We start from the raw sequence: 12506 nt of genomic DNA on the forward strand, positions 1-12506 counted from the left end.
TAAAACCCCAAATTAGGCTACAGGCAGATTAGAATGTCTCCTACATATCCTAGAAAGATACAGGATAATTTTGAGAATAACTTAAAGCTTTGGGTCTTTGTTAATCAAATAAATATATTTACATGTTTATGTATGTAATATATATTTGATAATATATATGATCAAATCAACTATAAGTCAGATCAATCAAATCAAATATATATTAGATAATCAAATCAACATATATGTTGACTTATGTATTTGATATTTATATGTGTTAGAGATATTTGATAATATGTATTATCAAATAAACTTCTGTAGGAGCAGAAGTTATGGTTGCTGTTCTCCAAAAGTTGTGGAGACAGTCAAGTTGGTTAACTAAAGTAGTTCATTGTCAATCTGTGTGTACTTAACTCTAAGTTAGAGGTCAGAGAACTGGTGGGTAGAGGAAGACTTCAAGGAAGAGGCAAGAACCTAGAGAAACTTTAGATGTTAAATACATGCGGAGTAAGTAGAGATGAGCAGAAGACAGGACAGGGGATTAGCATGTGCTCAGATGGAAGGTTAGATAAGAATATTGTATGAATAGGAACAAAGAGGAGAATGGCTACTGTTTATATATATAATGCGTAGCCATCAAAGAATCATGAAATGTTAAGACCAGAAGATAAGACTTTGGGTGTCTTCAATCCAAGCTCTAGACAATTAATTTATTTCTCTTACTTTCAGTTTTCTCATTTGTATGTGAGAACAAGCATCTCTATTAATGGTAGTACACTTAGGAGCTAAGTGAAATTGACTATGTGCCGTATAATTTGTGATCAATACAGGTTGCTTCCCCTCCATTCTCCTCTGATGAGGATGATAAGGAATAGGAAGCCTATGATGATGATGAATGCCTACAAGGCCAGATTTTAATTTCTTAATAAGATCAAAATAGAAAAGAATGGGGGGAATGGCCAGATAATTCTGACTTCTCATTGAGAAAATGGAGGAAAGACATTTCTTTGTTTTTCACTGTATTTTGATAATACAGGTGGTGTTGATCTTCATTTACCATTGGTAGCATCCCTAAGAAAAACCAGTCAAAGATTTATTGATAGATTCCCCGTCATGATTGATCTGGGCATAGCATAAGAGAATCAAATCCCTTGGGCAAATTTTGATAAATTTTCCTTACTATCCAAAAGTTAACTTCCCCACTATTTTTAGTATAAAAGAAATTGACGATTACATTAAAGTTCATTTTTCACCAACATAGACCCTACCCCTTCTCCAGCTTCAAGGCATCTGTTACCCTAAATTTCACTCTATCCTTAACTGAACCCCTCTTCCTAAGCACCTAAGGATTTTTACCTAAGGCAGTATCAACCACTAAGATGCTCTAGCCCAAAAAGGTAGTGTCATCTTTGAATGAGTCATTCCTGACATTTGTAGGTTTCATCTCTTCTCTTTTCCTATCTCTTCCCCCATTGTCCTTCTAAGGTCACCTGTACCCTGGGAGACTAAAATAGACCCAGTCACCTTTCTTTTTTTTTTTTTTTTTTTTAAAGGCCATATATTTTTTTTTAATTTATTTATTTATGATAGTCACAGAGAGAGAGAGAGGCAGAGACATAGGCAGAGGGAGAAGCAGGCTCCATGCACCGGGAGCCCGATGTGGGATTCGATCCCGGGTCTCCAGGATCGCGCCCTGGGCCAAAGGCAGGCTCTAAACCGCTGCGCCACCCAGGGATCCCAGTCACCTTTCAATGTTGGCTGTCCCTTGGCCATCTGATCCCTTTCTCAGTGTTGCCCGATTATCACTGCCACCTTGGTACCATCATCATCACATTCCCCACTCCGATTATTTACAGGGTGTCTGAAAGTTTAGAAAATATAGGATAAATTTATTTTTGAAGAGTACATTTCCATTAGTTACTCACTGACGTGTAAAAAAATACCACACAACTTATTAGTCTAACATTATCAACACTAATCATAATTCACAGTTTCCTCTGGTTCTAGAAATTGGAGGCAACTTAACTGGGTGGTTCTGGCTCCATCTTTCATGGGATTGTAATCAAAATGTTTGTTCATGCTTCTGTCACCAAAAGGTTTAAATGTGGCTAAATGGTCCATGAAGACAGTTCACTCATGTGGCTGGCAAGGTGGGGCTGGCTTGTTTCAGGGAGGAGAGGCCTCAGTTTCTCTCCATCTGGCCTTTTCCACGAGGCTGCTTGAATGTCTTCACGACATGAAAGCTGACTTCCCCCAGAGAGGTGGTTGCAATAGAACACGAAGATGCTATATCCTTTTGATGACTTTGCAAGTCACATAGCAAGTCACTTCTACATTCTATGGTTAGAAGAGAACCATTAAGTCCAACCCACATTCCTGGGGAGGGGAATTAAACATATCCTTTGGAAGAAAGAAATGTCAAAGAATTTGCAGACCTATTTTAAAACCACTGTAACCTTAATTACATTCTCCAGGAATATGCTCAATACAATTGTCTTCAATCTCTAGTACTTCTCAGGGTAAAATAACTCTAAATTTAAAAGCATTAAGTCACACTCTCAATCTGAGCAAGGTATAGTAACTGAACTGTTTTCCTTGTGTCTCCAGGCTTTTGAACCCTCTGTCGTGTATTTATTGTACTTCTATAGAAGGGGTCACATCAAATTACATTTAGTACAAAATGCGTCTATTTGCTTTTTCTTCTACTTTTCCAGGATACAGTCCAGTTCAACCAGCTGATCTCACTCTTGCAGTGTCTATGTTTTTATTGTTGCCTCTCTAGCTTTACTGAGAACATTTCTCCTTCCTTTGCTCTGCCTTTTCAACCCTTGGCACCTACGACAGGCACATTCAAGTCTCACCTTTCCATGAAGAATTGACAGATACCTTTGCCGTGTATATTTCCATATTTCCCTCAGTTCTGACAGTTCATTCACCCTCATGTTTTTACCTGATTATATCCAGCTCAACATGATTTTGTCCGTCTTTGTATCTCCAACATGTCTGTTCATAGCAATTGCACATTAAGTATTTGTTGAACGAATATTAGAGTAAAAGATTTTATTTAACCCAATTATCCAAAATATTGTTTCAACGTGTAATCCATATAAAAATTATTAATAAAATATTTTCCATCTTTTGTACTGAGTTTTCAAAATCTGTATCTTTTATGTATCTCAATTTGTATGCTAAATTTTCATCACTACTTGATCTGTATTTAGACTTCATAAAACGTATAGCTCAAAAAAATAGATGTTACTGCAGGGTACTTAAAAGTTTCCCAACAACTAAACTGAGTATTCTTTTTTTAAATAAATTTCTGTTTTTAATTTTTTGAAGAGTTTATTTATTCATGAGAGACACAGAGGGAGGCAGAGACACAGGCAGAGGGAGAAGGAGGCTCCATGGAGGGAGCCAGATGTGGGACTCGATCCTGGGACTCCAGGATCACGCCCTGGGCCAAAGGCAGATGCTCAACCACTGAGCCACCCAGGTGTCCCGAGTATTCATTTTTAAATGTAAATGAAATAACATTAAAAAGTTCATATTTCAGTCTCATTAACCACATTTAAAGGATTCAATATGCGAATGGTGACTACCATATTGGGTAATATAACTCTAAAATCACAGAAGAAAGAAACTCACTTGGGTGTTGCTGGGTTATAGACTAACCTTTACCTGAAAGCAATTCTGAGAAGTGAAAGAGTGGAAGGAAACCTAGCTCATGTGAATGCCATATATTCCAAACTTCACAAATGAAATTTTTTGTTAGCAAATCACTGTAACAAAAATTATACTGGGCCTTTTTATGGCAAGTATCCATATTTTGGTGGTTAGGTTTAAAATGAAAAACAAAGTATAATTCTAAGTGTAAACTGGCATAGCAAAGTAATTTTGCTTTCATAACATTTCTCAGAAATCACATTGTAATGAGCACAGAAAAATATCCTCCACATCGCCTTCAAGCCCTTTCTTCCCAATCCTGAATGTATCTACTTTCTGTCCCCTCAAACTCTGCTCAGAAATTCTCAGCTTTTACTTTTCTGGCTCCTCCTTCTCTCTGCTTCCTTCTTCTGGAAGCTTTATCATGTAAGTCAAACTAAATTCCATTATTGTAATTTGTCTCTTTGCACATTCTCACGATTAGCAAAACTGGCTGTCCCCCAAAACCCGAGCAGATCAACATTGATTTCTCCTTGGTGGGAGCAGGAGATTAAGACGAGGGATCTGGGAAGTCTCTGAATGCCAATGTTTTTATACTCTTATATTAATATAAAGGATGAATCTTAACTTGTGGTGTTTTTAGAACCAAACAATACACATTGTTCTCTGGTTTTAAAAAATCTGTATATAAATGATTGTACAAGATTTTGAAATGGATCAGAAAGAGCGCTGGGTATCTTCAGTGTCTAAACGCATTTGTCTTGGTTTTCTGATTCTACAGGGTCTCTGTGTATTTTGAGCTAAATTAGCCATAGAAATTCAAAACTGTGTCCTGTGGAGGTTCTGTTATTCTTTTGCCCTGTGGATATTGATCAGTTTTGGCAATGTGTCATCTAATGAACAAATTTATTTCAGCATTCCTGATGGCCTATGTTTGTATAATTTATAAGTCTCCTTATAAATGACTATAGTCTTTCTCTCCTTAAAGTATTTGGAGTGGAAAACAAACAGCTTATCTAACAACAATAACAAAAGAAAAACTTAATTAAGTTATAAAATGTGGTCTAAAATAAAAGTTGACAAGGAAAATGAGTACTTGTAAATTTTTAAAGTTCAAAATGTAGAATAGTGTTTTAGGAGTTTGGATTCTGGCACTAAACAGACATCAATTCTAGTTTTGCCAACAAAGAGCTCTCTAAGTTTGTTCAAAGTGTTCAATTCCTCTGACCCTGAGTGTACTAAGATTTTAAATGTTTATTGATTCATTGATCTATTCATTCAACACACATTTACTGAGTATGTAGTATACCCCAGATATTGTTCAAGGCTCTGGAAAACACTGGTAAACAAAAGAGACAAAAAAAATGAATTCCTTGCTTCACAGAGGTTGCATCCCTTTGGGAAAAAAAAAATGTGTTAGGGAATGATAGAGAACTCGAAGTACAATGAGGAAAGCTAAAGATCTGGAGATGAGCTTTGGATGGGGCCCTCAGAGGGAATTTCTCTGTGAAGGGAGTATTTATAGAGAGATCTGAGGGAAGTTAGGAGCCTGCTGTATAATTCTGTGTTCTTCAGACAGAAGACATAGGATGTTTGGTTGTTAACCAAACCAAACCAAAACAAAAGGAATCCAGTCTTGTTGGAAGGCAAAGGTGGTGAACAAACAGGAGGTGACAGGAGACACTTGTCACAACCATGGAGAATTGCAGTTACTCTAGAAATTTATTGATTCCATCTTGAACCATGAGTCTTTTTACCCATAGATGATATCATAATCATGAATCAGTCATGTGTTGGTCACTTGGAAAATACAGATTCATTAAGTTTTGAATGTTTTGCAAAGATTGCACATTTTATTACACAGTATGAAAAAAATCACTTCTATTAATATCATCACCAATTTCATCAGAAAAGACTTGAACCATTGCAAAATTGCCAAGATCATAGTGACAGATAGGAGTCTTTCAAAATTCTGGTATCTATTAAAAAACTCAAATTTAATCATTAGCCACAAATTCTCTCAGTTGCTTCCTTGAAGGAATGGACTTAAAGTTCATTTTTACGAAAATATCTGCCAGACATCCAAATCTGAGTAACCATAGTCTGTTGTTCATTTGCTCAAAAATATTAGCCCTCAGAAAAGGTGACTAAATCATCTCATAACTAAAACAGTTACACAAGTGCCATTCCTTGAGACAGATATCCTACATACATAAGCAACAGAAGTGCCTCATATATACCTATTTTGTTACAAGGAATATCAAAAAGACATTGTCTCAAGTTGAGATTTAATAAAAGTAATAATTTTAATCATTTATTAAGCCCATTAGTAACTGAAACTAGCGTACTTGGTTTCTGCCAGTGTGTGATGGTGAAGAACACAACGAATATAAATTCTGTTTGGTGCCACAGTGAGGACAGCAATTTTACCCACCTCTGATTTTGTACCATTGGTGTAAATATCACTCCAATGGATTAAAAAAGCAAATAATATTTAGTTATGAAAACAATCTGTCTTGTTTATGCTATTTATATCCTCTAGACTGTTAGGGTAGGAAGAAAATGCAGACAAGGATCTCAGTGTCCCTTTTTAAAGGGTTTTGGTTTAGTATGGTTCTTTGGGGTTTGTTTATTTGTTTTTTTGTTTTTATTTTTGTTTTTTATCAAAACATGTCTTCACAAAGCCCTCTAGGGACACCTGGGTGGCTCAGTGGTTGAGCATCTGCCTTTGGCTCAGGGTGTGATCCCTCCCCTGCAGGGAGCCTGCTTCTCCCTCTGCCTGTGTCTCTGCCTCTCTCTGTGTGTCTCTCATCAACAAATAAATCTTAAAAAAATAAAAAATAAATAAAATAAAATAAAAGCCCCTGTAAATTTCCATCTCCTCAGCCAGACCTTGGTTCTCCAGCCACTCATCTGCAAGAGAGGTTGGGAAATGTCAACTTCTAGCTGGAGAGCAAGGCTTCTGTCTTTAAGGTCTAAAAGATGACAAGCCACTAGCCATGATGGACTGAGACTTCCCTAATGACAAGAGGGAAGGATCTCAGGCAGGCAAACAAGCCATAAGTAGTCTATGTGTTTGCAGCTAGTACTTGGGCTGACAGTGACAATGATAATGGTGACAATGGCTGACATCTTTTGGGCCCTTCCATGTGTGAAACATGATGCCTGATGTGTTAGAGACATTTCGGTTTAATCCTCTCAAAGTGTACAAAGGATGCACATTGCTGAACCCATAGGTATTTGAGTAAAGACTTGAGTTCCCATCTGTGAGACTTCAGAGACTGAGCTCTTCACTTCACCACCCTGAGCACTTCTTGGGCTAATCCCTTGGTCTCTGGGAGTTGAAAGGAAATATCTACTGGGGTGTCTTCTTGGAAGGTTCTGAGTTTGAGCATATAATATCAGAAGCTTTTTTTTAATTTTAGTTATAAAATTATTCCTAAAGATTTAGGTAGCTTAGAACTATGTCATAGGTCAGTTACCACTTATCTCTTGATGTGTGGCTAATCAACTGCAATTGCCATCCATCCTGAGATAATATTTTTTTCTTTGTTCTGTGCTGTTTTATTATTTTTATTTTTTAATTTATTTTTTATTGGTGTTCAATTTGCCAACATAGAGAATAACACCCAGTGCTCATCCTGTCAAGTACATCCTGGGCTAATATTTCACCCTCAATCTAGAATTTTCTCTCATTAAAACTATATATATACAGTTTTAATGAGAGAAAATGGATATATATAATTCACTTATAGTTTGGTTTATATAAAAGGTAGAAATTGTCTTAACATTTTTAGATATGTCTACCATACTGTAAAGTACCAACTTTTCATAGTAGATGTGACCTGTGATGCCTGTGTGTTTCTCTGTGGCTATATAAACTTATGCGTGTGTGTGTGTGTGCATGTGTATGTGTAAGATTAGGATACCTGAAACCGAAGTACTCAAAATCTAAGTGATATTCAAAGGTATCTTGGGGTGGTAAGACAGATACAGATGATGTTGTGTAACAGAGATGGAGATTCATTCAACCAAAGATATTTCCTAGGCAGCCACTAAGTAACTAGCACTGTTCTAGCCTTTGGAAGAACAGAAGAGAATAAAACATGTCCCTGCTACAATGGAGCTTATAGTCTAAAGGAGGCAGAAAAATACCAATAAATAAATGTTATTATTGTAGTAAGTAGCACACAAATGAAGCAGATTGAAAAGAATAGAGGGTAATGAGAGTAGGAGGTACAATTTATTGCATGACATCTGAGTTATTTGAAGAAGCAAGTTGCATAGATACCTGCTGGGAGACCTCCCCAGACAGAGGACTGTGTGAGAGCAAGGACCACAGATGAGAGTATCCTTGGTGTATTTGAGGAACAGTAAGAAACTCAGTGTGGCTACTGGGGCATAAGGGAAGTACGGGGGGCGGGTGTCATTCTCTCAGGGCAAAGAGATGGGCAGAGTGAATCATGTTGAAATTTTGATTTTATTCTAAATGAAGAGTGGACGAATGAACATCCACTGGGTTTTGAGCAGAAGAGTACTGACCTGACTTACATTTTAAAGGATGACACTGGCTGATGGGGCCCTTGAACAGAGAACAGACTGGAAGAGGGGAAAGTGGCAGCTAGACCACTTATTAAGAGATCATTTCAGTTGTGCAGAGGTAAGAAGGTGATGCCATGAACTAAAATGGTAGCAGTGGCCATCTTGGGTAATAGTGAGCTTCTGCATATATGTGCAGTGCAAAACCAACAGAATTTGGGTACAAGTATAGACAGACAATAACAGAGGTTTGTGGAGAGCATCCTGAGGCCTTCTAGTATATAAAGATTGATAAAATGATAGTTAATAAAATCTGGAGACTGGGAGGAGATAGTCTAGAGGTGGGAAGAGAGCCATGAGCATCTTACTAAAGCCAAGGGGCGGGGGGGGGGGATGTTTCGAGGAGGAGGAAGCATTTAGCTGTGTCACATGCTGCTGGTCTGTCTAGCAACATGGAAAGTAGGAAAGACTACTGGATGTGACAAAGTGTCTTGGGGACCACGACAATGGAGTGGCAAAGATTACATTTCTATTGGAGTGGGCAGAGGGGTCCTTGAATGAGTGGGAGGGAATTTTGGAGCAAAGGATTTGAATTAGGAATACAGAAAATCTCTGTCCAGGAAGGGGAGTGGGGCCCATGGAAAGCTCTATTAGAAGTGGGATTTATTGTAGAATGCCCATATGCCAGTAATCCAGTGGAGAGGGAAGAGTAATGGGATGAGAGAGAATAGGTACATCCCAAAGAGAAAATAGGATCCAGAGCTTGAGCACAAGGATCTGTCCAGCATCCAAGCCTTGCTATGCATTTATAATGGGAGGGAGCAAAACGTGCCAGCAGGAGCAGGTGAGAGATTCTGTGCTGAGCTGCCGTGGTGGTTCCCTTCTGAAGTTCCATCGTAGGGCTGAAGACTTTTAGAAACAGCAGTGAAGCGTGAAGAGAAGAGGAAGAGGGCTCCAGTCTTGTCCATGCCTGTGACTACCCTTGTTAGGAAACCAGCCTAAGAATGGAGTCCTCCCCACCTACAAGGGGGCTCTGGGGGATTGACAAGGCCTATTGGCCACGTAATGCTTTGTCTTTCTCTATGAACTGAACTCCAGGATGAGGATGAGATGTTCCTATTCAGTGTGACCATATCATATCTATGATTATGGTAATAGGAAGAGACAGAGCAGCAGAGGGAAATCTGCTGTGATTCATTTGTTCTTTGAGAAAGAAATAGTCATTTATGCTTCCATTGAAGAAATTTGAATTTGCAACCATGACAAGGCTATCTTTTTTGAATAACTGCTTTCTTTAAAGATGTAGTATTCAGATTTGGAGGAATTGAAGTAAATTCAGAGAATCCATTTAGCCAGTGAATCTGCGGAAGACAAGTCTTTTTTTTTCTCCCCCCTCACTCTGCATTTCAAAGCAGTTAAGAATGTGTCCACTGTAAGTAACCTAGAGGATAAAGTATGTGCTTTAAAAAAAAAAATGGAATTACATCAAAGACTCTTTAATGCCTCATTTTAAACTAATAGACTATGACTTGCTTTTTTTTATCCATGACATGCTGAAGGATCCTTTCCATGCATGTGAAAGCGTGTACTTTGGGTAGAAGTAAAAGCCAGCACTATTGTTTATTAAAATAGCAGGAACTTCTGAAAAATAGAGACCCAAATTCTCTCATCAAAGGATTACCCTCATGCTTGCCTAGCACCTCTGTTTTCTAGAACTTGCCCTCCCTAGAGAAAGGCCCCAGAATCTTGCTAAATTATATAATGGGCCCATGACAAAAGTATAGAGAATGAGCTATGAATTAGCACAACAGGCTCATTCTCACTGGTAACCTGATTTTACACTATGCATTGCGTTGCAATAAGTAAAAGCAGACAGGATCCTGTGCTCCTTGATTCTCTGTCACCAGCCTTTCTTGAGCAAATTAACCCAAGTTTTCTAAGAAGCTGAAAGTGATTCCTTCTCTCGCTACATTCATATCTGAAATAAGGAAATGTCAATTAACCTCAAATGTGGCAGACCCACTCCAACATGGGCAAGTTCACGACTTGCTGCTGACTTTTTGAACAGTGACACCTTAATAGGTCTGCCCCAGAAAAAGACAAATGGAAGTGTTTGGGGAGCCCCTTGGGTTTCCCTTTGAGCCGGGGCATAGGAGATTTGTAAAATGGGACAGTCCTCACACACCTTCATTCCTTAAAGAGAAAGTCCATGTTTTGCCTTATGTGAGGAAAGTCCAAATGAAATCATTCTAGGCTAGTGCAGGAAAAAAAAAAAAAAAAGATGAAACTCAACTGTGTATCTTCACCGGCTCATCTTAAAAGAAGGGTAAGAATTGGGATACAAAGAGCCTGCCAGTGAAATGCCCTCAAGCCAGGCCAAAAAGGTGGGGATGCTAGAGTCAGCCCCATGAGCTCTAGCCCCAGATCTGCAACTGTCATCAGTTACCTGATCTCTCACTGTGATCTAACCTGTAGAATCAGGGGTTCCAGCTCTAAAGTTCTCCACAGTTGCCGAGCACCGGAGCTCACAGTGTTTGCATTCTGAATTCATGAATCCTCACCAACCAGCACCACTTCCCTCCACTTCCCCCCCACCTAAGCATTTTGCCCTTGACACTGCTTGCTTGCTAAACAGCAGCAGCAGCTCTAGAAAAGCAGGAGGAAGGAGGGGAAAAAGGAAGTGCGAAGGGGAAAGAGAAGAGAAGGAGCAACAGGGAAATAGGAAGCCATAAGAGGGCATTTGTTTGAGATGAGCACTCTGACCCTCCCCGATGCCCTACCTCCCCCTGCGGAGTCCAGCAGAGTCCAGGGGCCATCTCCTCCGGGACAGGGGGTGCTGTTTGGTCTGTACCAATGCAATAGGTACTATCCCTCTCTCTTTTGCTTGTATCTGTCCCTCTGGAAAGCCTGAGGCCTTTGAAGTGGAGGAATTGGGACCTGCTTACCCACATTTCCCCTATAATGCTCTGCATAACGTCTGAGGCGTGGGCAGCCTTTGGTGAATGCCTGCTTGGGAAAAGGCAACGAATCCAGGTGAACGCTGAGGGAGTCATGCTTAACACAGAGGCTGTCAGGACTTCCTTCTCTAGTGGATGGATTCCAGGGCCTTGGCTTTAAAACCAATGTAGAGACAGGTGATAGAGAAAGGAATTTGGAACACCAGCCTGGTAACTAACATGCCTCCTCTTTTTTCTGTGAGGCGAGCTAACTACTTGGCCCTTTATTCCTCTAAAGAGAAGTGAACAGAACACCTCGCTACATGCCATGACTTATGTGTCTCGGTGCTACGGTCACAGGCGTCTTTTCTTCCAACATTGGCCTTGCTCAGCATGTGGAAATAACTTCCTATAGGAGTTAGGATTAGAGTTGTCAGACTTCCCAAATAGTGTGTGGGACGTACTTAGGCTGAAAACTTGCTGTTTGTCTGAAATTCAGATTCAACCGGACATTGTATATTTGACCTAGCAACCCTAGATAGGACTCAAGTGGCTTGCCACCTGGTTGAAATTGGCTTCAACAACAATAAAACAAGAATTTATTGGTTCACATAACTGAAAGGCCCAGGTGGTAATTCTGGGCTTCAGGTGGGACTTAATTTAGTTTGTCGTGAGGAATCCATTCAATCTCTCAGTTTTATCTTTGACCTTAATGCTTAATTTTCTGGCTTCCCATGGTGCTAGGTGATTGAAGACAGGGCCAGCCTCACATTGTGCTAGGGCCAACCTCATAATCACCCAGTGGATATGAGTCTCTGCCTCCTGCCCCGCAGCCTCAGCAGAAGCTGCTTCACCCCTCCTTGGGCCACACTGTGGACCCTTCACCTACACCCTGGCTGGGGCAACACCATGTTCTGATCCATCAGACCTGAGCACCCCCATCCCACCCTTAGGCCCCACTGGAGGTACCTGAGCTCAAAGTGTGGGAGGAGTAGCTCCTCATGAACTAAATTGGGGTGCCCACAGTTTCTCAGATGGGAAGTAGATGCTAGATGACAGATGTAAAAGGGGGAAAAAAAAAGAAAGAAAAAGAAAAACTGCTCACTATACTTGCTCTAGGTTCCTAAACCTGGTATTGATTTTTGAGGAGGTTTTGAAAGTAGAGATGGCAGCAAAAGTTCCGGGCATTAATTCTCATTATCCTACAAACCTGTTCATGTTGCTTTAACTCTGTGGATTAATTCTCGCACACCTAAAACTGGGTGTTGGGTGGTTTCTGAAGTCCTAACTAGCCTAATACTTCCCAGTACTGTGAACAGTTGCAGGGGGGAGATTTTGAATAAAATACAGAGAGGAATTCCTAGTGCATTCAATGTGTTTGGGATCGAA

General features: G+C 39.7%; 1 protein-coding gene across 3 annotated transcripts in view; it reads left to right on the forward strand.

Moving 5' to 3' along the window:
* The window catches only part of KCNIP4 (potassium voltage-gated channel interacting protein 4), a 1117936-nt gene that overhangs the window by 504407 nt on the left and 601023 nt on the right, over positions 1 to 12506 (forward strand). The window lies entirely within an intron of this gene.

Source organism: Canis aureus, chromosome 2, assembly GCF_053574225.1.
Source record: "Canis aureus isolate CA01 chromosome 2, VMU_Caureus_v.1.0, whole genome shotgun sequence".
Taxonomy (NCBI): domain Eukaryota; kingdom Metazoa; phylum Chordata; class Mammalia; order Carnivora; family Canidae; genus Canis; species Canis aureus.